Source organism: Oncorhynchus masou, chromosome 15 (genome assembly GCF_036934945.1).
Source record: "Oncorhynchus masou masou isolate Uvic2021 chromosome 15, UVic_Omas_1.1, whole genome shotgun sequence".
Taxonomy (NCBI): domain Eukaryota; kingdom Metazoa; phylum Chordata; class Actinopteri; order Salmoniformes; family Salmonidae; genus Oncorhynchus; species Oncorhynchus masou.
This window is the reverse complement of record NC_088226.1, coordinates 44,212,821-44,239,108: the sequence shown is the minus strand read 5'-3', so window position 1 is coordinate 44,239,108 and position 26,288 is coordinate 44,212,821. Positions and strand designations below refer to the sequence as shown.

Genomic DNA, 26,288 nt, shown 5'->3' with positions numbered 1-26,288 from the left:
TGCCTTTGTTTCACAGTCTAAAGCGAATACTGGAAATATTTCTAACATAGAACGCGGGAATGGTCAGAGACGATCCAAAGAATAATAATGTAATTTTGGTTGTTATTTTGTGATGTCATTAAAAATGTTAAAGCAAATACTGTAACTTGAAAAGTATATACACCACATGTACAAAGTTGTGTTTTTGTTAAGAGAGGGATGTGATCTTAGAAACTATAAGAGGAAATTGTTTCTAGAACTTTTTACAAGTAAGTAGTCACCGCCCCTTGAGTGGGGTTGTATCAGCTCCTCACGAACAGCTCCTTTTGAAGCACTGTATAAAATGATGGTTTAGGAATTAACATATCACACCAAAAAGGAGTCAAGATGCAGCTCACGTAAAAAGTGGTTTGAACTCTGAAATCTCAACACGAGGTAGAGACAATAGTTACATCCCGGACAATCACTGGTACGGCTGATTAGCTGTCCTAAGTAAAGTATCTAGAAAAGTGAACTTAAGTGGGACCATTCTACTACTCTTCTCAAGTCACCGTAGTACGCTACGCTCATCACCACAATGGGAACCATTGACACGGCTGGCTAGCCTATCTTCAAAGAGGCAGCTTCAGGAGTGAACGGAAGGGAAATTAACTATGTAGTTCTGTTCAGGACTACATAACAAGTCACTGAATACCGGACGACAGCAGAGATGAACAACAGTAGAAGACGGGTTGGGACCCCCTTTTGGACAATTAGAGCCTTACAAGCGTGCCACAAAAGGCCCAATAACCTTTCCAAAAAGGCCTGGTTCCGATGGAAATACACGAAAACCAAGGCCTTTCCATGTAAATACATATGATTTCTTCAAATGGGTGTATATGTGCAAGGTATAGGATTACTGAGAGTAGTTTCATGTCCCTCTCTGTCCCCCATTTCTTTTGTAACAAGTCCAATGTCCCTCTCTGTCCCCCCCATTTCTTTTGTAACAAGCAACCATATCGCTGTCAGTCTGCTAGGGACTGTTTATGGATGTGATAGGTAAAGACCTTTAGAGTTTATTTCGGGAGATGGTGTCACGCCCTGACCGTAGAGAGCGTTTTATGTGTCTATTACGGTTTGGTCAGGGTGTGATTTGGGTGGGCAGTCTATGTTCTATGATTTTCTATTTCTATGTGTTTGGTTGGGTGTGGTTCTCAATCAGAGGCAGCTGTCTATCGTTGTCTCTGATTGAGAAAAATACTTAGGTACCCTTTTCCTCACCTGTTTTGTGGGAAGTTAACTTTGTCTTTGTTCAGGGCACATAGCCCAAAGCTTCACTGTTTGGTTTTTGATCTTCGTTTTGTCGGCGTCATTTTTTAATAAAGAGAAAATGTACGCTACCATGCTGCACCTTGGTCCAGTCCTTCAGCCAGCCGTGACAGATGGTAACTCTTTAAAGAACCACTCTCATGGTGCCCCAATTCCTAATGAGTTAATTGTCATATGATTAATTTAATCAGGTAACAATTTAACATAGTTGATTAGATAAATAACAGTCCTCATATTAATTAAAGTAAAGTCACGACAGTGGCATTATATACAAAATAAAAAGCAAACATGTTAATAGGGAACTGCACCTTTCCGTTTCAAGACGATTCAATACATATATACAGTATATGATTTGATTTATATAGATACATGGTTCACGAAATATCAACGATATGTTTTAGGTTGAACCTACCTACTCGGAAGATGATTACAGTTGAACACAATCTACATCTGATGAAGCAGAGAAATTCGCTAGCTCCATGGCCCTCTTAACACTCTGCCTCTCAAATGAACATGCAGATGCAACCAAATAGTGAAATAAATAAAACAATTTATGTGGAGGCAATATCTGTGAGAAAAACTAAAGTGTACAAGTGTGTGTGTGTGCGCGCAAGTGTGTGTTTGCATCAATGGTGCAGTCCAGTTGACATGCGTCGGTTGACACGCCTCATCGTAGGACAGCTATTCTCAAAAGCGACTGAAACCCTCATGCTTCTGCAGAATCCTCACTGATCCTCACAAATGTACACTCTTATAACACATAAAAAAATCCAATACCATATTTAATTACCTCTCAGAACATAACTTATGTAATGAAGTAGAAGTGGGTGTCAGCATCAAAGTCCTTGTCCAGCTTACAATGACCCTGTTAAATCTTCCTTATGAGACTGCAGGATTAGCAAAATTCGAGCCTTCTTGTCTCACCCTTAATGATCATGAAGGATCCAGCCGCTTGCTCATCCAATCATTTGTGACTGTGCAGTCGGAAAGCTCTCGGTATGCAATGTAATAGTTACAGTAAGTGGAAGGATACAGTTAGTCATGTGAATTGTAAGCAAATTGTAGTTGAGAGACTCATAAAGACAATCCAAATAATTTCTTCAAACAAGAAAATTACCTCAAGGTCTTCATCACGCACAGTCTGGCTCCCGAGTGGCACAGCGGTCTAAGGAACAGCATCTCAGTGCAAGAGGCGTCACTACAGACATCCTGGTTCGAATCCAGGCTGTATCACAACTGGCTGTGATTGGTAGTCCCATAGGGAGGCGCACAATTGGCCCAGCGTCATCCGGGTTTTGCCCCACCACCTTGGCGTTGATGCCCTCATCACTGATTTTGTACTTTTTTTTATTTTACCTTTACTTAACTAGGCAAGTCAGTTAAGAAAAAGTTATTATTTACAATGACGGCCTGGAAAATACCATGTAAGAAAGATTAATGTATGGTCATGTCTGATCTTTAATGGCTAATTATTGTAACACACTTGTTAAGATCCTGCAGGAAGTCATGGAACTAACATTTTAGATTAAGAGTTTTGTTTAGCAGTTCTGGTGTAGACTGATTCACGTTGTTTGTGATAGGATGAGATAAGGTGTGTGATTGCTATGTCCATATTTAGGAGACTTTACACATAATTCTAACGTCCAATTCGATTTCCATGTTTATTTAGCAGTTCACAGATTAGAATGTTAAGTTTGTTCTTGTTGATGTATGTAAGCAAGGAGTTTACACCGTTGTATGATGATGACATATTGCTGAGTTTAAAGTCTACCACAGGCATTCACAGGGAGGGCTGAGTGACTGTCGGACACTGTTGTTCTCATAAATCCAGTATAAGGAGGAGCAGAAGCTTTGTCTCTTATCAGCCCCAATGGAAACTATGTACACATCCTATTATATTGCATAGTATCTCTATCATCATACTTCCTCTGGCGATAAAACTAAATGACAACCTTAAATTTGCATGTCACAAAGACAGTTCTATGTGTGTCTGACTTCCTTCTCCACTCCCTCCTATCTCTTTTGCTCTCACGGTTTTTGTAAATAACAAATACCTGATAACATAAAAAAATGTATGTATAGTTTAGTTCACATCTATCCCAAACAAGGAATGGCATTTAGGCGTTTAAATATAACATGACATAAAACAGACCAAAACATGTATTATCTGCCACCCCCCATCCCCCGTCAGTACGAATTCAATATTTAGGAAGTAAATCACCCATACTCACTGTCAGTATAATGTAATAATTTAGGAAGTAGACAACCCATATTAGGAAATCCCTGTGTGTGTGACTTCTCGTCTTCGTTATCCCCACTGAACTGACAGTGTGTGGGTGGGTGTTCATTCAGAATGGTATTTTCCACCCACCCACCGGTCGCCGAGCCACAGTGCATCACTCTGACGCATGCAAGGTCTTCACTCGCCTCCCCACATAAATGCGTGGCATTACCTCCAGATGAAGCCACGGCCCGCCACTGACTACCATTGATCTAACCAGAGATGTTACACCCATCAGTGCTAAAATGTCTTTAAATGTCACAGGGCACGTAATTGGGAAGAAAGAGGAAACAGTTTGAAGCAGTCAGAGCCTGTTATCAGTCTAATTACAGCAGGAGGAGAGTCATGATGGTAGGTAAAGAACAAGATCTGTCGAAGAGAATTAAACTACGTAAAATGAGCTACAGTGTAGCGACTTCATGTTTCCCATGCTTTGTTTTACCTATGACAGCACAGATGCAACCTCTTTCGCGCTCTCTCTGTCTCTTTCAATTCAATTCAAAAGGGCTTTACTGGCATGGGAAACATATTTTTACATTGCCAAAGCAAGTGAAATAAACAATCACAAATTAATAGTTTACATTAAACTCACAAAAGAGAAATATGTTTGAAATATTATATTACTAATTATGTGTAGTGTTGTTACAATGCTGACAAGGTACAAATCTGTCGTTCTGCCCCTGAACAGGCAGTTAACCCACTGTTCCTAGGCCGTCATTGAAAATAAGAATTTGTTCTTAACTGACTTGTATAGTTAAATAAAGGTCAAATAAATAAATAAATAATTTTTTTTACTTTGGTGTTTGTGCTCCACTGGTTGCCCTTTTCTTATCGCAACAGGTGACACATTTGCTCTGATGATTACACAATGCAGTATTTCACTTAACAGCTAACATATACAGCAACTTATCAATATTTGTTTATTGTTAAAATAATTTGGGGGTCCTTGTAATCCCAGGGAAATATGTCTCTTTCTCTCTCGCTCTCCCTTTCGCCCTCGTTCTCCTTCCTGTTTGTACAGGTGAGATCTGTTTTGTTGTTCCTCTCCTCCACCTGTTGTCAGTTATTATTATGTTGTCTCATAAAATACCTCGATGAGAGACATCTTCCATCTTAGTTGTTGTTCACACAAAGAGGTATGAAGGAGTGTCAATATTGGACAACTGATTGCAATATTTAGAAGTATACAACATCGAGATGTCTTTGTCTGAATATAAACGTGTACAGTGGCTTGCAAAAGAATTCACCCCCTTTGGCATTTTTCCTATTTTGTTGCCTTACAACCTGGACTCATTTGTATCATTTGATTTTACCCAACATGCCTACCAATTTGAATATGCAAAATATTTTTTATTGTGAAAGAAAACAAGAAATAAGACAAAAAAACTGAAAACTTGAGCGTGCCTAACTATTCACTCCCCCAAAGTCAATACTTTCTTGAGCCACTTTTTGCAACAATTACAGCCTCAAGTATCTTGGGGTATGTCTCTATAAGCTTGGTACATCTAGCCACTGGGATTCTGTCCATTCTTCAAGGCAAAACTGCTCCAGCTCCTTCAAGTTGGATGGGTTCCGCTGGTGTAGAGCAATCTTTAAAATCATATCACAGATTCTCAATTGAATTGAGGTCTGGGCTTCGAATAGGCCATTCCAATACATTCCCCCTTAAACCACTCAAGTGTTGCTTTAGCAGTATGCTTTAGGGTCATTGTCCTGCTAGACTGTGAACCTCTGTCCCTGTCTCAAATCTCTGGAAGACTGAAACAGGATTCCCACAAGAATTCCCCTGTATTTAGCGCCATCCATCATTCCTTCAATTCTGACCTGTTTCCCAATCCCTGCCGATGAAAACATCCCCACAGCATGATGTTGCCACCACCATTCTTCACTGGGGGGATATTGTTGTCGGGCTGATGAGAGGTGTTGGGTTTGCGCCAGATATTGCGTTTTCCTTGATGGCCAAAAAGCTAAATTTGTCTCATCTTACCAGAGTACCTTCTTGCATATTTGGAGAATCTCCCACATGCCTTTTGGCAAACACCAAACGTGTTTGCTTATTTTTTCTATAAGCCAGTACATGTCCAGGCCCGTCTGAAGTTTGCTAGAGAGCATTGGGATGATCCAATAGAAGATTGGGAGAATGTCATATGGTCAGATGAAACCAAAATATAACGTTTTGGCAAAAACTTACCTCGTCGTGTTTGGAGGACAAATAATGCTGAGTTGCATCCAAAGAATACCATACCTACTGTGAAGCATGGGGGTGGAAACATCATGCTTTGGGGCTGTTTTTCTGCAAAGGGACCAGGATAACTGATCCATGTAAAGGAAAGAATGAATTGGGCCATGTATCGTGAGATTTTGAGTGAAAACCTCCTTCCATCAGCAAGGGCATTGAAGATGAAACGTGGCTGGGTCTTTCAGCATGACAATGATCCCAAACACACCGCCCGGGCAACGAAGGAGTGGCTTCGTAAGAAGCATTTCAAGGTCCTGGAGTGGCCTAGCCAGTCTCCAGATCTCAACCCCATAGAAAATATTTGGAGGGAGTTGAAAGTCCGTATTGCTGAAGGATCTGGAGAAGGTCTGTATGGAGGAGTGGGCCAAAATCCCTGCTGCAGTGTGTGCAAACCTGGTTAAGAACTACAGGAAACATATGATCTCTGTAATTGCAAACAAAGGTTTATGTACCAAATATTAAGTTCTGCTTTTCTGATGTATCAAATACTTACAGTATGTCATGCAATAAAATGCAAATTAATTACTTAAAAATCATACAATGTGATTTTCTGGATATTTGCTTTAGATTCCGCCTCTCACAGTTGAAGTGTACCTATGATAAAAATTACAGACCTCTACATGCTTTGTCAGTAGGAAAACCTGCAAAATCGGCAGTGTATCAAATACTTGTTCTCCCCACAGTAGGTGGTTCCAGTGTGGGAATGAAAACAGTGTAGATATACAATTCCTTGAAGAGAATAACCGGGTGGTCCTGCTTGAATTCACCCTCTTAGACACAGCTACTCATCCATAGCATATATTGTTGAAAGGTTCCTTTGTCTTCTTCAACCTCGTGTTGCGTTTTGTGGTTACATCAAATCGGACCTTGGCTGCAGCTCGTGGTCACTTAGTCATCATGTTAATTCTTAATTCACATGTTTTATACACTCATGTCAGAAATGGGCATTTCCGCCTTTAGGGCAAGTTCCTGGGCATAACTAGTTACGAGGCAAGGTCTGAATTTCACTCAGATCCAATTTAGACAACTAACTTTACATTTCATCTTGACAAGTTCCACACAATGTACAGTATGCAAACAACAGGTCATATGGTGAAAACTCTTCAAGTGACAATGGTTTCGTTATAACGTCGTCATTTAACTTTTAATAGCATTCATTTTCATATTCCACCTATCGTCATTACTACCATTTGGCTGACAAAACATATTGTCCGAAAGTCCATTTATTGCATGTTATTGTTCTGAGGGATGTTCTCCATAGGCCCATCATACATTCCAGTCCTCCAAACTGAGAGGACAAAGGGTTTTGTCTGCTGCCTTAAGATTTACAATGGATGGGATGTGTCATAACCCCCCCCACCTCAATACCATTCGATCTCTCCCCCTCTGGGTGTGAGAGGTAGAATCTGTAGGAGTGTGGTCCATGGTAACCTGACATGAAGGATTATGCATGTTGCAATACACCATAAGAATGATCATTGGATGTCCTGGTTTGTGGATCATCGTAGCAGCCCCCCCTGGTGGTTTAACCTGGTAGGATTTCTGCAAGCTGCAGCTCACCACCAGAAAGGACATGGGAGGTCTGGCGGTGGCTCTGTGTTATGACACGTCATCCGGCTGTACCGGCTAGTGGAGCTAGGCAGTAACTTGGGCAGACGTTCATAACGCACAACACTCAAGCAATACATCATTACATTTCTTCCCCAAATGAGCTGCATTGTGGCTCTAACTGGTGGTTGTATGGGGAACCTTTTTATGGCTCTACTTCCTAAGTGTCAAAGGAAATGAAACAAAATGAATAAAGACAAACAAGAGATATACCAAATATAGCTACCACACCACAATCATCTAATTTGGACTGTGTCCAAGGTCTTGGCTAAATGACTCTATCATGGCATTGTCTCTAATGTCAATTCTGGGGCGATCCTACTTGAAGGTGGGTAGTTAAGGCACTTGGAAAAATGGCACCCTGAATGACAAAGCTTACATTGGGGACTTTGGGATAGGAGGCTGGGGATGCGGTGGAAACCTGATGGGGTTTTAGGATCTATTGCCAACTTTCAGAAAATCGGGATTGCTTCTGTCCCACAGGTGATCCTAGTAGTTCCATTGCACGTATGCGCCTGTGTACGTAGTAGGTGCACACGCCAAGGGAAATAAAACCAAGGATCATGATAGCAGTCAGGATACTATCCGGCACCGTCCAAGAGTCCAAGAGTCCAAGACCGGGTGACAGATCAATCTTTTGACATGTAGTCAGTCGGGACAACTAAAAGTGCCTTATCTAGTATGCTAATAAGATCAACAGTCATTGGTCCCTCGTACCGGATTTGGTTTTGAATGGCTTGTGATAACTCAAGGGAATGCTTAGCAAAAGCGTCAGGCATTTCAATCTCTGTGTCTATGCTGTCATCGGGAAGTTGGTATAGAGCGAGGTCGTCTATGTGGATAATCGCCCACCTTAATAAACCCATGAGTATACAGGATTATACTTCAGACCCACTTATACTTCAAACACATCAGGTGATATGGTATCCCATAAAGCTGAATTAGGCACATTCTAAAGTAAGCAATTCTCTTGTAATCTTTTTCACCTGCTGCATTGACATGCAGTTATGTACAAACTGTCCCAAATGTAGCTGTCCTAATGATCCTCCTTACTACAGATTGTGTTTGTTTATGCTGAATCAGGCGCTGGTCATTATGGGACCTTTTCAACATTCTGAAAGCCCTGTTCCTACTCTTCACAGCTTACACTCTTCAGTCCACCAGGGAACTGCTTTACTCTTTCTCTCCCCTGTACCCATAGGAATCACCTGCCTTGCGGCCTCTACTATTTCTCCATCATTCACTTTCTATATCTGAATTGAGATCAACCTGAGACAGCTCAGGTTCACTCAACTCCTGAAACTGACCCCACTTTCCCAAATATCCACCTCAATCCATTTCCTACTGATTCTTCCACCCTCATTCCTACTGTACACATGATAGGATAGTGATCACAACCCCTGTAGATTCATCAAAAACCTCACAACTATATCTGCCTGCCATTGATCTTAAGATCAGCTTAAAATCCAGAGCAGATTCCTTTCCAGTTACTAAGTCAATCTTGGTTCCCCGGCAGTCATTTAGACTCACAAGCCCTTTCTCATCCAGTAGTTCCTCCAACACTTGTCCATTTACAGTCCTCAAAATATGGAGAGTGGTACTCGGTAATGTGTTGTATTGAATTTGCCACAAATATTGCACGTTGTATTCAGGACAAAAAGTTGAATGATTTGCAACATTTTCTGCAGTATTACTTTAGTACTTTGTTGCAAACAGGATGCATGTTTTGGATATTTTTAGATATTATGTACAGGCTTCCTTCTTTTCACTCTGTCAATTAGGTTAGTATTGTGGAGAAACTACAATGTTGTCGATTCATCCTCATTTTTTTCCTATCACAGCCATTAAACTGTAACTATTTTAAAGTCATCATTGGCCTCTTGGTGAAATCCCTGAGCGGTTGCCTTCCTCTCTGGCAACCTAGGAAGTACACCTGTATCTTTGTAATGACTGGGTGTATTGATACACCACCCAAAGTCTAATTAATAACTTCACCATGCTAAAAGGTCTATTCAATGTCTGGTTTATTTGTATTTTTTTACCCATCTGCCAATAGATGCCCTTCTTTGCGAGTCACTGGAAAACCTCCCCAGGCTTTGTGGTTGAATCTGTGTTTGAAATTCACTGATCGACTCAGGGACCTTACAGATAATTGTATGTGTGGGGTAAAGAAATGAGGTAGTCATTAAAAAAATCTTGTTTTAAACTGTTTTTTCACACGTAGTGAGTCCACGCTATCACATTTCAGGGGAAGACCCAGATGCAGACAGTGTCGAAGAAACACAAGTTTATTACTAGAACTGTGCAGGCAAAACAACAGGTCAAAGGCAGGCAGAGGTCAGTAATCCAGGTCAGAGTCCATAAAGTACAGAATGGCAGGCAGTCTCGGGGTCGGGGCAGGCAGAATGGTTAAAACTGGAAAAAGTAGAACAAAATAAACTAGAAAAAGACAGGAGCAAGGGGGAAAATACTGGTAGGCTTGACGAACAAAATTAACTGGCAACAGACAAACATAACACAGGTATAAATACACTGGAGATAATGAGGAAGATGGGTAACACCCGGAGAGGGGTGGAGACAAGCATAAAGACAGGTGAAACGGGTCAGGGTGTGACAGCAGCCACCCCCCTAGGGGTGCCACCTGGCCTCCTTCCTGGGCGTATACCTGGTTGACCGGGGTGCCTGTGTTGGAAATCAAGGTCTGGGTCCAGGATGTTCCTAGCAGGGACCATGTGAACGGAACCTTGGGAGAGGTGTGTGCAGACAGGGGAAGCCAGGATGCTGTAACCCCGGATAAAGCAGCGATAAAAGTGAGCAAATCCCCAAAAAACGTTGTAGTTGCACTCTGGACATAGGCTGGGGCGAATCCACCACCGCTCTCACCTTCCCGGGATCCATCTGTACACTCCCTGCAGCGATGATGAGTAAAAATGATCTGCATAGCCCACCAGAGTACCTTCTCCTACCAGTGAGCCTGGTCTTTTAGTGGAAATAACCAGTAGTCCCAGAATAATGCAACTCTTCATGTGAAGCCTTTATAGCCATTTGGCTGGGGACAGCCTAGCTCCGCCTTAGTGACATCGGCTTGGGAAGAGATGTATTGGCAGACTTCGGAGACTCTCGGGGGAACTTGGGTAGCCTCGGGTTCACTCGGCAACGGAACCATTGGGGACTTCTGGGATGTCTCGGAGGCGAGGTGGAAGCCTTTGGCGAACGAGTGAAATCGAACCTACTCTCCTTCCTTTGCTCCCGTAGTCACCCATCGATCTGAATGGTCAAGGCGATGAGTGAGTTGAGATGTGTCTGTAATTCCCGGGCTGCAAGCTTGTCCTTTACTTCCTCCGATACTCTGTGCAGGAACATGCGAACAGTGATTCCGGGTTCCAGGCACTCTCTGCTGCCAACGTGGGGAAATTCACTGCATAGTCTGCCACACTGTGGGAGTCTTGCCGAAGCTGGAGTAACTTCCGGGCAGCCTCTCTCCCGGATAATGGAGCATCAAAAACCACAATCTCCTCCAGACTGAAGTGACTGTTGTTCCGATACTGCTGTAGCCCAGGCGAGAGCCCTCCTGGGCATCAGCGTAATGAGGTATGCTATCTTAGGGCAGTCCGAGGGGAAGGAGGAGGGCTGCAGCTTGATGATGAGGGAACACTGAGCGAGAAATACCTGACAGGTGCCCATCGACACTCCATCGAAACATTCCGGGGGAGATAAGCAGGGTTCCCGGGAAATCGAGGTGGCCGGGGGAGTAGCGCTGCTAACAGCCAGGATACAGAGGGGCTGGGAAGTTACCATTGTGGTAGGCTGCCTAACAGTCAACCTGTGGAGTTGCTCCAGCAATGTGTTCAACGCTCGGTCATGGTGTACAACTCCTTGTGTCTTCCAATGGTGTCTCCTTGGGAGGAGATGGTGTTGTGGAGCTGTTCTGAGTCTTCTGGGTCAGTCATGGCCAGTTTGTACTATCACTGTTCAGGAGAAGACCCAGATGCAGACAGTGTCAAACTAAAAAAAGTGTATTACTAGAACAGCCTTCAGGCAAAATAACAAGCCAAGGGAAAAACACTGGTAGGCTTGACGAACAAAATGAACTTGCAACATACAAACAGAGAACACAGGCATGAATACACTGGGGATAATGGGGTAGATGCCTGTAACATCAGTTCTGGTGGACTCACAGACAAATCTTTGACAGTTTTGAAACAGAAATAAGTTATCTTGTGACATATTTTGTTAAAATATATTTTTTAAGCATTAGGATGGCGCTATTAAACATTTTGGATGAAAAACGTTCCTGTTTTAAACAAGATATTTTGTCACGATAATATATCCGTATGCAGGCAGTTGGACCATTCCTCAGTGAAATTTCATAAACACAGAAACATTACAAAAGTTATTCTTTTTAGATCAAACTATACTAAATATATTCATATGTCACCAAAGTATTAAAATACACTGTTTTGCAATGCAGGTTTTCAACAGAACTGAATTGGGTAGCACCACCATTGTGACCAACAAGCATCCATCCATCTCTTTGGGATTGTGCCACAGAGCATTATGGGGGTTCAGCCATTCTTCTCTGTGGTACAAATGCCGAAAAAGACATCACCTGAATCAGTTTCTGAAGGATGAAAATTGAGGGGAAAACTGGTAAAAGGTATAGCTGGTTAACATTCATCAAGCCACCTGTATTGCACAGCCAAAGTCTAGCCTTGGAGTAATGGGTACATGACCTGAAGCATCGACCATTCAGCTAAACAGCAAAAAAAAGTGCAGCATATAAATCCACATCAGATTCAAGCTTCTGGGAAAAGCTGCATCGATAGAGGACAGGACAGGGAAAGTTGCACTCAACAAGACAAGGTATCTTTGCAGCTTTTTTGGAAAACGTCACTGTCTTCTCTAGGATGTCGAAAACAATTCTCATGATTTCCAAAGCTTCCATCACCATTCATGAAAGTTTTGTTAAATAGAGATGATGACCCAGTGCATTTTTTGTGTGCGCTCAAGACTTTCCACTTTCCTCCGGTATTTATTTAGCAAAGATGATAACACATAATCACTCCGGACAGACACCAGCAAAAACTCATGACAGAAATGTTGCGGCATCCTAGTCTACATATAAACAATAGAAATCTGGAATGCTGTATGTCATGAAAACAAGACTACTTTTCACTCTGAACAACTGTAGGCTAGTAATAAGAGCAGCTGCATAAAGCTACATCCTATGCGCCCTGTCCATCTGGTCAGGGTAAACGAATTGGTCATGTATTTAAAGTCCATTTGTGTGTCAGGATAAACTGTCAATGTGATCAAATGTAGTTTTTATTCAAAATTGGGCTGGCTAGGCTGCCTATACGTTTTTGATCCAACATTATTAACTTCTTGCGTCGAGCAATCCCAGATCCGGGATCCTATTTATAGCCTCAAGCTCATTAGCATAATGCAACGTTAACTATTCATGAAAATCGCAAATGAAATGAAATCAATATATTTGCTCTCAAGCTTAGACTTTTGTTAACAACACTGTCATCTCAGATTTTCAAATTATGCTTTTCAACCATAGCTAAACAAGCATTTGTGTAAGAGTATTGATAGCTAGCATAGCTATAAACCTAGAATTCAGCCAGCAACATTTTCACAAAAACAGAAAACCATTCAAATAAAATCATTTACCTTTGAAGAACTTCAGATGTTTTCAATGAGGAGACTCTCAGTTAGATAGCAAATGTTAAGTTTTTCAAAAAATATTATTTGGGTAGGACAAATCGCTCCGTTTTGTTCACGTTTGGCTATGAAAAAAACCTGTATCCAGTTATAGCCTCAAGCTCATTAGCATAACGTAATGTTAACTATTTATGAAAATAGCAAATGAAATGAAATGAATGATAGCTAGCATAGCTCTCAAGCTTAGCCAACATTTTTCTTAACAACACTGTCATCTCAGATTTTCAAAATCAGTTTTGTACATCACTTTTACCAGAAAAAACCATAGCAAAACAAGCATTTGTGACAAACAGCAAACGTATTAGATCAATCCTGCATAGGCATTTTATCGCCTCGTGGATGTCAAAGCAGCTGAAGATTCACGCATAATTTCGCACCAAAAACCAGAAGTTTTATGGTCAAATATACAAAGGATGCCTACAAATACGTTTTTTTATCACAATGTGCTCAGTTTTGTACATGCCAAACAAAAAAATGAGCCTCAAAATCCTGCTCATTTCTTGTTTGAAGTTTCATCTTGGTTTCGCCTGTGGCATCAGTTCTGGGGCACTCACAGACAATATCTTTGCAGTTTTGGAAACGTGAGTGTTCTCTTTCCAAAGCTGTCAATTATATTCGAGCATCTTTTTGTGACAAAATATTGCGCTTAAAACGGGCACGTTTTTTATCCAATAATCATAGATGTAAGAGGTTAACCTCTTGATGCTCTGGGGGCGCCTTTTTCATTTTTGGATGAAAACCCCCGTTTTAAACAAGATATTTTGTCACAAAAAGATGCTCGACTATGCATGTAATTGATAGCATTTGAAAGAAAACACTCTGACGTGTCCAGAACTACCAATATATTTTCTGTGCGTGCCCTAGAACGTTTTCCAGGAAATATGTGAATGTTGAGAGGAATGAGCCTGCCCTTTCTGTGTTTCCCAAGGTGTCTGCATTGTGAAGGCAGATCATTGGAAGATTGACCATAAGAGACCACATTTCAGGTGTCCGCCGGTGTCCGCCCGGTGTCCTGCGCCGAAATCAGCTGCAAGTATTTTTCCATGGGATTCAGAGAGGAAAGCAAACGAACGATATATCAATGAAGAGATATGTGAAAAAACACCTTGAGGATTGATTCCAAACAGCTGTCATTCGGAAAAAGTTTGACGTTGTAGGTGACTGAAGTCATAATAATGAGATGCAGTACAAAACGGTCTTCAGGAAAAACTATTTGGTATGAGAGTCTCCTCATTGAAAACATCCGAAGCTCTTCAAAGGTAAATGATTTTATTTATTTGGTTATCTGGTTTTTGTGAAAAAAATTTTACTCAAAATGCTAAGCTAGCTTTGCATAATCTTACACAAATTAGTCAATTTCTATGGTTCAAAAGCATATTTTGAAAATCTGAGATGACAGTGTTGTTAAGAAAAGGCTAAGCTTGAGAGCACGCATTATTTTCATTTTATTTGCGATTTTCAGAAATCGTTAACATTGCGTTATGCTAATGAGCCTGAGGCTTTAGTCACGATCCCGGATCCGGGATGGGGAGTTTCAACAGGTTAACTGGAATTAATCCGTCAACATAATAGTGAGTAGATGTTTTGTTAGGCCTACAGTTGCATAGGCCTGCATGATGCAAACATGCATAACACAAGCTCAGCCCTTGGAGTTCTACTGTCTATCAGTTGTTGTATATGTGTCTAGGTAGAGGAAATCCCCCTCCTAATCTAGTCTAAATATAATTTATATGAACAAATATAAGGTAGCTGCAGTTTGATAGAGGTTTCATCCCCCCAGGGCCAGGAGTTTTTTAAACCATGTGGTCTGATTAGGAAAAACTTGTCCCATCACAGCCCATTTAAAACCTTTTTACAACTGATTAATCACTGTCATCCCTTATAGGGCCCAGAGTTTCCCTAGTTAGGTTATCATATAAGGAAAAACTCCAGGCCCCAGAGGGTGCCACCAGTCTGCTTGCAGTTGTCAGTTATCATCAAGTATGTGGATGATCAGGGCTTTATTTAGGAACGTTTGTTGGACTAATTTGATTTGTCAAGTAGGCGAGATGAGCAGTCTGTGTTAAACTATATTTATTTTGAGATGTCTGAGTTTAACTTCATAGAGAAACGCATTGTCCAAACGTACGATTGTGCAGCTGTAATGGAATGTGTCTGCTTTTTGTATTTACAGCTAAGACCCCTTCTGTTCCCTGATTAAGCGGTGATGGCTACTCCACTCCACTGCCACTCTCTCCTGACATGAACTGAAGCCACGTCTCTTGTGCCCGCTCATCCACTGGTACATTGAATGTTTCCTCTCCAAGCACTAGAGAGTGATTGATAGAGTACCCCTATCAATTTTCTCTCATTACTGTATGTAGAGTCAATCACATACACAAAAACAATCACATTATTACACATAAATGGTTTTACTCCTTGCTTGGGCTAACTCAATCTTAGCTCTTTTGTCTGTGTAGTATGTTGTGGTATTGTTTTTGTCTTCCCAGTAATATCCTGTCCTCCGCTGGTCAAACCTCTGAACAGTTCAACTCATGCCTCATACCCTCATTCAATCACTGCTGTGATCCCTTTTCCATCACTGTGTAAGTGGCCACTTCATTCCCATTCCTCATAATATTCTACAATAAATGTCTTTATTAAATGCTTTAGGTTAAAATAATTAGTCTTAGAAGATTTTTGAAACACTTTGTTGTCTCCGTATTCCGCGCCTGTACCGTGGGTCTCCCATCCTCCGCAATGTTTTAATTCACCAGCCTCCACTGGATCACTTTTTCCTACTGCTCTGTTGATAGCGCCTGCTACATTAAGGGCATCAATGTTGTTGAGAAAAGTAGCAGACCAATCCAAACTCATCTCCTGGGATGAAAAAATAATAATAATGACAAAAAAAAGTTTAAAGGCCATACTATTTAAATGATGCATAAGGTGTGTTTTACTTCACTGTTGGAAAAAGGCAGAAATACCTGTCATGTTGATACTGTATGCTTTTGAGTTTGCTTCCATTAATGTTTTCACATCAGTCTCTAGCGAAAAATGATTTACATCATTTGTTATTTTTTCAATCCCCTTCTCCAAGTAGATTACTCGCTTACATAACTCTTAGCAATTTATAAAATTACTGTGCATGGAGAATGGTGTTGCTTCTATCTGGAAAAAATAAAGCACATGTTTTTCCACTTGGAGTTGAAAGGTTTGCTCGACCATATTCATGGTTTCCTCAAGAGTAAAGGTGGTGGAATTATCAGTCAAGGTCAGAATACTGTCAAGGTTAATACAGCGCATCCGTAGACACCCCTCTTCCACACCTCAATTTCTGTGATCTCCATCCCAAATGAATACCTGGCTAGCACATGTGTTTCCCCATGCTTAAATTCAAGGTCAGAATACCCATAGAGAGAAAAGTGCACAAAAAGGGAATTAAGTTGCGTTTATGCATGTGTAACTCGGGCAGAACTAACCCATAGCCTTTTACAAAATTGTCAATAGTAAAGAATCAAGCATCTCTGCGCTGCTACCCTATTATCCGTGCAATCTATAAAAAGGCTCCCACAGTTATACTCACTCTTCATGAATTATTCACATTTTTACATTGACTTGCATTGGTCAGCACAGGTTTTTTATTAAAAACAATCAAATGGAATTTGACCATATACATAGTGATTACATTGTGCACATGAACGTGGTTGTAGAGGAACTGAATGGCAAATATTTGGTTTGGCACACACATCTCAAGGGTAGAACTATACAAAATACTTTATTGTGTGTGTTGTAAAAAGTCTGCTGGAAACGTGTTGTTCATGTTCATAAGGCTACAGTGCTCTCTGATGGCTATATACACGTATTGCACTCCTTGGACACAAACAATTGTAATACAGGTGTGTTGTGTATCCGGTGCATCGCTTTCTTCTCCCTTTATGTGTTGGCAGTGCTGCATGTTATTTCCCTTTTTGAGTGTCATGCCAGAGGTTAAACTTGTGGCAGGTCAGTTCTTCTCTTTGATAAACACTCAACTGGGATGCGCTCCACCAATCGGCTGCAAAGAATAAGATTATACACTTCTCTGATGAGAAACAGCATGGCCATGGCAGCAATGTAACTGGCATAGACAAAGAACTGCAGGGGGAAGAACACTCTAGTTATGCTACATTGCATTACATAGGTCTTATAACACAGTAACTACCTGTGTAAATGAAAATATATTGTTGTTAGTTTTACAGTAACAAGCTAGAAAGTACATGCGGTTCCACCATACCTTCCACTTTTTTAAATATCATTTTTGTCAGTAATTGCTTGTGAGATTATTGTATTTCAGTAAGGTAAGTGTATGTGTTTGATGTGGTTGTATATGTGTGTGGCTGGTAGTGCATGTCTCTCTGCAGTACTTGTGAGTTGCAGACTCTTGGTGTTGACGATGATGGCAGTAGGGAGACTGCAGGGCCATTCCCACAAAGCTGTTGACACCAAACACCAGGACATAGCGCTCCTTGCTGAAGCCTCAGGCTATCTGGATCCTGAGAGAGACACACAAAGGGAATCATTAGTCAACTCAATTATTGATTGATTGACTGCCCAGGTCCTAAAGTCATATGACCGCTCTCTGTATTAAATATGTATTTCATCAATCCCTCCAGGCCTGAGGAGAGTACAGTTAATGAAATAAAATCACATTCTGAAGGAGGGGAGGAGGAGGAGAGGAAGTGAAGACAAGGAGAGGAGGACAAAAAGGAGAGGAAAGGGTTATGATACAGACCTGCTAATAGCTTAGCATTGGCAGTAATCCCTCCATGAAGAACAGATAATGACACATTTAAATTACATAAGCAGGGACACATTCTTTTTAATTAGTATTACCGAGTATGCCTTTGATTCTGGATGTTTTAGAGAGGAGATAGATGGAGATGACAGAACCACCTGACCATACTATGAACTGTGTGCTGCTGGGAGTGGATTAATTTATACTGATGAGGTATAAACTCCAAAGTGTATAAAAATCATATGTGAATAAGATATATTACTTGAAACGTCCTTAGCCAAGGTAGGGCACCAGGACCTCCCGCTCAAACAGTGCACTGTCCGACCAATACCAGGATGACCAGAGGAGGGTGACGTGTGGGCCCAATAGATCAACCGGTCACGGACAGCAGACGGGACGCACAGACGCCAAGCGGGACACTGGATGGGAGCGGGCTCTGCACGCAACGCCTGCTCAATGTCCTCGTCCAGCTCCCACACCACCGGCTCTACCAGGCAGGAGGCCGGAAGTATGGGTGTATGATCCATGGGCCGCTCCTCTGTGTCATACAGCCGGGACAGTGCGTCTGCCTTCACGTTCTGGGAGCCTGGTCTGTAGGACAGGGTGAAAACAGAATGGGTGAAATACATGGCCCACCTTGCCTGACGAGGGTTCAGTCTCCACACTGCCCGGATGTACTCCAGATTTTGGTGGTCAGTCCAGATGAGAAAAGGGTGTTTAGCCCCCTCAAGCTAATGTCTCCACGCCTTCAAGGCCTTTACGAAAGCCAACAGCTCCTGGTCCCCCACGTCATAGTTTCACTCCACCGGGCTGAGCTTCTTCGACAAGAAAGCACAGGGGTGGAGCTTCAGTGGCATACCCGAGCTCCGAGAGAGCACAGCTCCTATCCCAGCCTCGGATGCGTCCACCTCCACTATGAAAGCCAAAGAGGGATCCGGATGGGCCAGCACGGGAGACGAGGTAAACAGAGCCCTCAGGTGACCAAAAGCCCTGTCCGCCTCAGCCGACCACTGCAAACGTACCGGGCCCCCCTTCAGCAGTGAGGTAATGGGAGCCACTACCTGACCAAAACACAGGATAAACCTCCTGTAGTAGTTGGCAAACCCTAAAAACCACTGCACCTCCTTTACCGTGGTGGGGGTCGGCCAATTACGCACGGCTGAAATGCGGTCACTCTCCATCTCCACCCCTAAGGTGGAAATGTGGTACCCTAGGAAGGAGATGGATTGCTGAAAGAACAGGCACTTCTCAGCCTTGACGTACAGGTCACGCTGCAACAGGCGACCAAGCACGCTGCGCACCAGGGACACATGCTTGGCGAGTGTGGCGGAGTATATCAGAATGTCATCAATATACACCACTACACCCTGCCCGTGCAGGTCCCTGAAAATGCAGGTCCCTCCCTAATCAACCCTGACCCTAATTGTCGACTCTCTAAGGCATGAACGTGGAAGGGCACAGCCCTGAGAACAATGGGGATCCCTAAACTATGGGCGAACAATCTATCTATAAAATTCCCAGCCGCGCCTGAATTGACGTGCGCCTTATACTGGGAATGCAGAGCAACTTAGAAAAAGTAACATACAAAAACATATGTGCAACAGAGGGCTCCCAGGCTTATCTGGGGTGATGCCAGAGTGCCCTGCCTGCTGCCTCAATCCCCAGAGGAACTGACCGGCAGTGTGACCTCTGCGGCCACAGATGGTGCACGAGCTGGAACCTCCCCTGGTCTCCCTGCGCACCACACCTCCGAGCTCCATGGGTATCTGAGAGGTGGTGTGGGGGGATGGAACCGTCAGAGCCCAATCTGGATGTCCGCGGGTAGCCAGCAGGTTATCCAGCCGGATGGACAGGACCACCAGCTAGTCGAAGGTGAGGGTGGTGTCTCTGCAGGTCAACACCCGACGGACGTCCTCGCGCAAACTGCAATGATAATGGTCGATCAGGGCCCTGTCGTTCCATCCTGCGCCGGCGGCCAGGGTCCGAAAATCCAAGGTGAACTTCTGGGCGCTCCTCGTCCCCTGCCTCAGATGGAAGAGGCGGACACTCGCCGCTCTACCCTCGAGCAGGTGGTCGAAGACTGCGAACTCCATGAAATGGTCCAAAGCCGCATCTCCCTCTCCCCACATGGCTTTGGCACACTCCAGGACTTTCCCAGAGAGTCACGAGACGAGGGTGGACACCCTCTCACGGCCTGAAGGAGCGGGTGGATGGCTGCCAGGTATAGGTCGAACTGCAAAATGAACCCCTGGCAGCGTGTAGCCGTCCCGTCTTATTCCCGGGGGAAGAGCGAGACGAATCTCACTGGGACCAGGAGAAGGAGGGGCGAGTAGTGGAGACCCCGGTTGTGCTGGTGGAGGCACTGGAAGAACTCTCTGTCTCTCCCAGCGGTCCATTGTTTGGACAACGCGGACCATGGCGGTGTCAAGATGGTGGATCATTGCCGCGTGCTCCCGGACATGCTCCTCCACCCCTATACCAGGGGCACCTGCTCCTGCTTACTCCTTTAGCGGTGCGGAATTTTGTGAGGGAGTGCGTAACTGGCGGCAGGGAAGTCAGGCACAGGAGAGCAAAACTGGGTAATTAACGGAGCAGTTTTATTCATAAAACCACCGGAAACCAGAACAACAAACAAATGGGTACAAAGCCCGTTGTGCACAAGAGAAAACGTGTACATGCACTTACAAAAAACTATTCCGGACATAGACATGGGGGGAACAGAGGGTTAAATACGCAACATGTAATGAGGGAATTGAGACCAGGTGTGTGGGAAGACGAGACAAAACAAAAGGAAGATGAAAAGTGGATCGATGATAGCTAGAAGACCGGCGACACCGACTACCGATCGCCGCCCGAACAAGGAGGGCAGCCAACTTCGGCGGAAGTCGTGACAATTTTTTTGAGGAAGTGACATATCAATGAGGGAGGCAATCAATGACATGATAGAGTCCAGGTGAGTTCGATGAAGCACTGGTGCGCTTAACGATGGTGACAGGTGTGCGTAATGATGAGCAGCCTGGCGACCTCAAGCACCAGAGAGGGGGAGTGGGAGCAGATTTGACACCAAGTCCATATTATCGCAAGATCAGCTCAAATAAGCATCGTAGATGTTCATGCAAAACAATCTTGGTTCATGCTTTTTGCATGGATTTCTTGGATTTGTTTCCCATAACATTCATATTGCCAAGTTCATTGTAATATAGCACATAAGTTTAAAACTTTATTACACTGAAGACATGGAATTAAACAGTACATTAGTTATCCAAACCCTGTTATCAAATATCGGCAATGCTATACAATAACCTGGATCTTAAGGGAAATATGAAATTCCGAATTGACTTAGTCAAAGGCATAGTAACTGCAATTGCATGTCACCCGGAAGAATTTACACTGTGGAGTCTTGAAGCAGGATGTAATTTAAATACAGTAATCACCTGTGGGTTCCAGGGAGATAGGGGAATGTTTCAGATCTATAATCAATGCAAAGCCAAAGAAAAGCCATTCTGCGACTAGTTCCATCTGGTCTGATCCATCTGGAGACGATAGACATCACAGGTAATTAGCCAGTGTAATTAATGCTTTCATTATTGGCTGCTGTCTATTGGGTGTTGGGAAATAGTGGTAATTTAATGTCTATTGCCAGTGACCGTCTTTACAGCTATGTGTTTATTGCTTTTAGGGGTTTAAATGTAAATAAGAATAGTAAATACATTCCAAAGTCATGGAGTATAATGTGTAATAGTTATATGTATGTTTTTAATATAATTTTTATTGAACCTCTATTTAACTAGGCAAGTCGGTTAAGAACAACAACATAGCATGGCAGCAACACATGACAACACAGCATGGTAGCAACACAACATGACAGCAACACAACATGGCAGCAGCATAACATGGTAGCAGCACAAAACATGGTACGAACATTATTGGGCACAGATAAGAGCACAAAGGGCAAGAAGGTAGAGACCACAATACATCACATGAAGCAGCCACAACTGTCAGTAAGAGTGTCCATGATTGAGTCTTTGAATGAAAAGATTGAGAAAAAACCTGGAGTGACCCAGGGTTGCTTTGGGGACCTTTAACAGAATGTGACTAGCAGAACGGGTGTTGTATGTGGAAGATGAGGACTGCAGTAGGTATCTCAGATAGGAGGAGTGAGGTCTAAGAGGGTTTTATAAATAAAAATAAATTGAAACTTTATTTGTCCTATGTGCCGAATACAACAAGTGTAGATCTTACCGTGAAATGCTTACTTACAAGCCCTTAACCAACAGTGCAGTTCAGGAAGTGTTAAGAAAATATTTACCAAATAAACTAAAGTAAAAAATATATAAAAAGCAACACAATAAAATAACAATAACGAGATTATATACAGGGGGTACCGGTACCGAGTCAATGTAAGGGGGTACAGGTTAGTGGAGGTAATTTGTACATGTAGGTAGGGGTGAAGTGACTATGCATAGATAATAAACAGAGAGTAGCAGCAGTGTAAAAAACAAATGGAAGGTCAATGTAAATAGTCCGGTGGCCATTTGATGAATTGTTCAGCAGTCTTTTGGCTTGAGGGTAGAAGCTTTTAAGGAGGCTTTTGGTCCTAGACTTGGCGCTCTGCTACCGCTTGCTGTGCGGCAAGTATACAGATATGACCAGAATATATCATACAACAATAAATCCACATCAAAGCATTTATCTCCTAAAAGCATCTGATATCATAAAATAGAATTTATGATATGACTTACCTGGCTAAATCAAGGCTAAATTAATAAACTATGAACATGCCTTACCTGTTTGGTGGTAAGGTTCTTGCATGACCCATTGAGGTAGCCTGTGAGGATAGGCTCAGAGAGCCTCATTATTGAGCTGAAGCCATAGACACAGAGCAGCACCGTGGGGCCCACCCAACCTCCGCTGTGAAGCCCACACTCGTTGGGCCAATTCCATTTTCTCCCCATCTTCTCTCACCACGGCTGGACTGAGCTCAGTCTAATTCAGCCTGTTTAATCTGCAGTGATACGGAGGTGGAGATAACCCCAAGGTGCTCCCATTGTTATTGCTCCCCCTGAGATTTGGAGAGGAAGAGCTAGCCAGGCAGACAGGGACGAAAAATACAGCGGTGAACCCCAGGTATGGCTGTTGTCATAAATATATCACCCTCCATCTATTTCATAGTTACAATGCTCAGAATTTATTTCATATAAAAATATAGCTGTAAAACAGTTCAAGCCCTATGGTACCACAAGAGGACAAATTGGACTCATCGCCGTTGGATGAGCAACTGTTGTTCTTCTTACAGTGTACAAAGGAAGGTACTAAAGATATTCAATGGTCATGCGTAGAATGATGACTTTTATTTTGCCTATGTGTGTGTCCTTATTTAATTCACAGCCAGTTTTATAGAAGAGCACAATAGCCGACTACTGATGGGGCTGAACCCGTGAAAGAGAAGGTGAGAATCACCCCCAAAGTGGGAAGGACCCAGACCACAGGAGGCCGATAGAGGTAAACACTGGTCTTGCTGATCTGATCCACATATGAGACATGACAGAGTGAATATAGAACTGTTCTCCCCTACTTACCTACCCCACTTAATACCTCCACACCTCTTTTTGCAGGTCCCTGCTGCCGGAGCATCTTTAAAACAAGCGGCAGGTAATACAATTGTGTTTGTGAGGTCCGGATAGGTGTGTGTGTGTGTGTGTGTGTGTGTGTGTGTGTGTGTGTGTGTGTGTGTGTGTGTGTGTGTGTGTGTGTGTGTGTGTGTGTGTGTGTGTGTGTGTGTGTGTGTGCGTGTGTGTAAAATACTATTTGAACAGTAGTGTGTAGTTATGCTACCCTGCATAACAGCACTCTGACTGACGCTCACTGATAACACTTGGAAACTAAAACATGTTTTTTGCTTGCTTTTTAATTAATAACGCTACAATAGGATTACTCCTAAAACCTATGTGTATTATTATTAAGGCCAACAGTGGTTAGAAGATAAACACAGTATTCCTAGTATGATAACCTTAAAATGGTAAACAAGCTACCAGAAAGACCTTGTTTACTAGCTGTGAATTTCTTCTACTTCCTTTCCTTATTCTGATCAACCAGGGCCAGGTTAACATTATTCATTGTGAAGCATCAGTCCAGGCTGTCAGTAACACAGCTACACAGGTGCTATCGAATGCTTAGCATTCAGCAGATTGAGACTTGAGTGTAGAAACAACATAACCATCCATATTGACGAGAGCCTCATTGATCCCCTAACAGAGAACTCTGGATCTCAGAGACCTCCTTCTCCCTCTGCCTCCGTCTCTGGGTGGACTGATTAAATCCCAAGCTGTAATGGCTCCATGCTGTGCCCTGCAAGCCTCCGCTTCCTCACAGTTGGCAGCCTGTACCACCGAGCTGCCAACCTCCCTATCTCTGGCATCGCTTCAGCTCGCCGGTTAATAACTAACTCTCTCTCTCTCTCTCTCCCTCTCTCACATGTCATGAGAGCAGAAATCCTCAAGGGGGCGGTGGCAGCTCATAGTAGAACATCAGAAGGTTTAGAACCATCTCTTCGGCTCTACATCGGTGTATGATGTGACAAGGACTTGACATATTTTTGATGGCTGTGACAATATCCGCCCGAGCTTGTAAAAGCTGATAAACAAGAAGATGAGAAAGTGACAGTTACGCAGCATCCGGTCCACAGCCAGATGTCCACACACTGTGAAGCCATCTGCCTTGGCAAATTAATTGTAAAATGACCATTGCAATTCGACTTCTTTTCATAGATGTAACTGTTTTTAGCACACACTTTATTTACTCTTGCCCATATGTTTCTGATTTCTATCTTTCTGAGTTTGTCCCATATGTTTGATATTTCTATAAATTCGCTGATTTAATTTCTCATTACCTGGAGATTGACAGAGTGATATTTTATATCAGGATGGAAAAAGTAAAAGTAATCAACGTCTCTAGATGATAAGAGACAGGTTGTATCGACTGGTCTGCAGAGCTGTATGTGACATGGGCAAATAACAACCATGAGCAGCAACCACACATGGCTTTCCGGCTAAGCTCTTTTGACATTTGGTTTGATTTACCACAGGGTCAGTTAATATTTGCAGTGAATGTAGGCTCTGCTTTACTCAAGGTATTTATCTGACTGGCGAGGTGTGGAATTTAGCAGCACTGACCAGGCTGTGGGGGAAGAATGTGGCTGTTCTGGATACAGGCATAAATAGACACGCGCATGCAGGCACACACAGACACGGAGCGGCAGGTAGCCTAGCGGTTACAGCTTCGGGCCAGTAACCAAGAGGTTGATAGTTAACCCTAATTGCTCCAGGGTTGATGTAGATAATACCCTGGCCGTGACCCCACTATCCGAGGGTGTCTCTGGTGGATTTGGGATATGCAAAAAAATACATTTCTATTTCACACATGAGTATGTGAAATAGGACAAATATAAGTGCAACACAAACATGCGCTCGTCTGATCGATAAGTGTCAAGCCAGAAGGCATTGTGTTTGAATAATGGAACACTAACTGCTCTCAGGAAATCACTTAGATCTGTTCTTGCTCTCAACCTGTCACTCAGCTGGAGTAGGAAGTCAACAAAACAAATGAAACATTCTGTCTCCTCAACCAGACAGAAAGGTGTTAAAACACTTGTCTGGACTGTCCGAAACCCAGTGAACGTCTAGTGTTGGACAGATAGATCTTACATCAGAGAGACAGACACAGTAATGACAGTGGTTTAGTTGGTTCCTGTGCAATTTCATTTATATCACATGCTAGAAGAAAGGACAGAAAAGACCAAGAGCTGGAAGGAAAAGTAGCACTGAAATCTAAATGTCACCAAGCATAGACATCTTCACGCGATCATGTAGTTGCCCTGTACCAGAACAATACACTAAGATTAGACCCTCAACATAATGCTAGCCTGAGGCAGCTACAGTATGCTAATGTGGCACACACAGCAGACTGGACAGTTGTCAGCATTGTGCCCTATCCCTTGGCATTAAGTTCTTATTAATAGCTAAATGAATCATGAAATAGATGTGCTCATGTCCTTTAGGATATATCTATTACATCTATCAGAAGTCATGCATTAAAACTCATTAGAGCTTGTTAGGGTGGCACGGAATGCCTCAATCAGATGGCATGGAACGTTTGCTCCAATCAATGAAGTTCATTGGTGTGTTGTGATGACGTCATAGCTAAATGGCTCTTTGGAGTGATGGGTGTTGTCGGGCGGTTGCCACGGTGCGCTGCTGGCTAATGTCCTGCTGCAGCGCGTCTCCCATAAGAGATTACTTCTCAGAGTGAGGGATGAGGAGAGATACAGGGGCAGAGAGAAGTGCCAGAGAGTGTGAGGAGAGTGACTCTGCTCTGATCTACTCTGGTTCAAT

The 26,288-nt window shown here is 42.9% G+C and overlaps 1 long non-coding RNA gene across 1 annotated transcript in view; it reads left to right on the top strand.

Annotated features, from left to right (window-relative positions):
- The window catches only part of LOC135555106 (uncharacterized), a 48,387-nt gene extending 25,043 nt beyond the window's left edge, over positions 1 to 23,344 (top strand). The window contains exons 2-5 of the long non-coding RNA XR_010457830.1: positions 15,316 to 15,423; positions 15,632 to 15,727; positions 22,910 to 23,025; positions 23,287 to 23,344. This is a non-coding gene — a long non-coding RNA (uncharacterized LOC135555106). The remainder of the gene's footprint in view (positions 1 to 15,315; positions 15,424 to 15,631; positions 15,728 to 22,909; positions 23,026 to 23,286) is intronic.
- Positions 23,345 to 26,288: the final 2,944 nt, after the last annotated feature.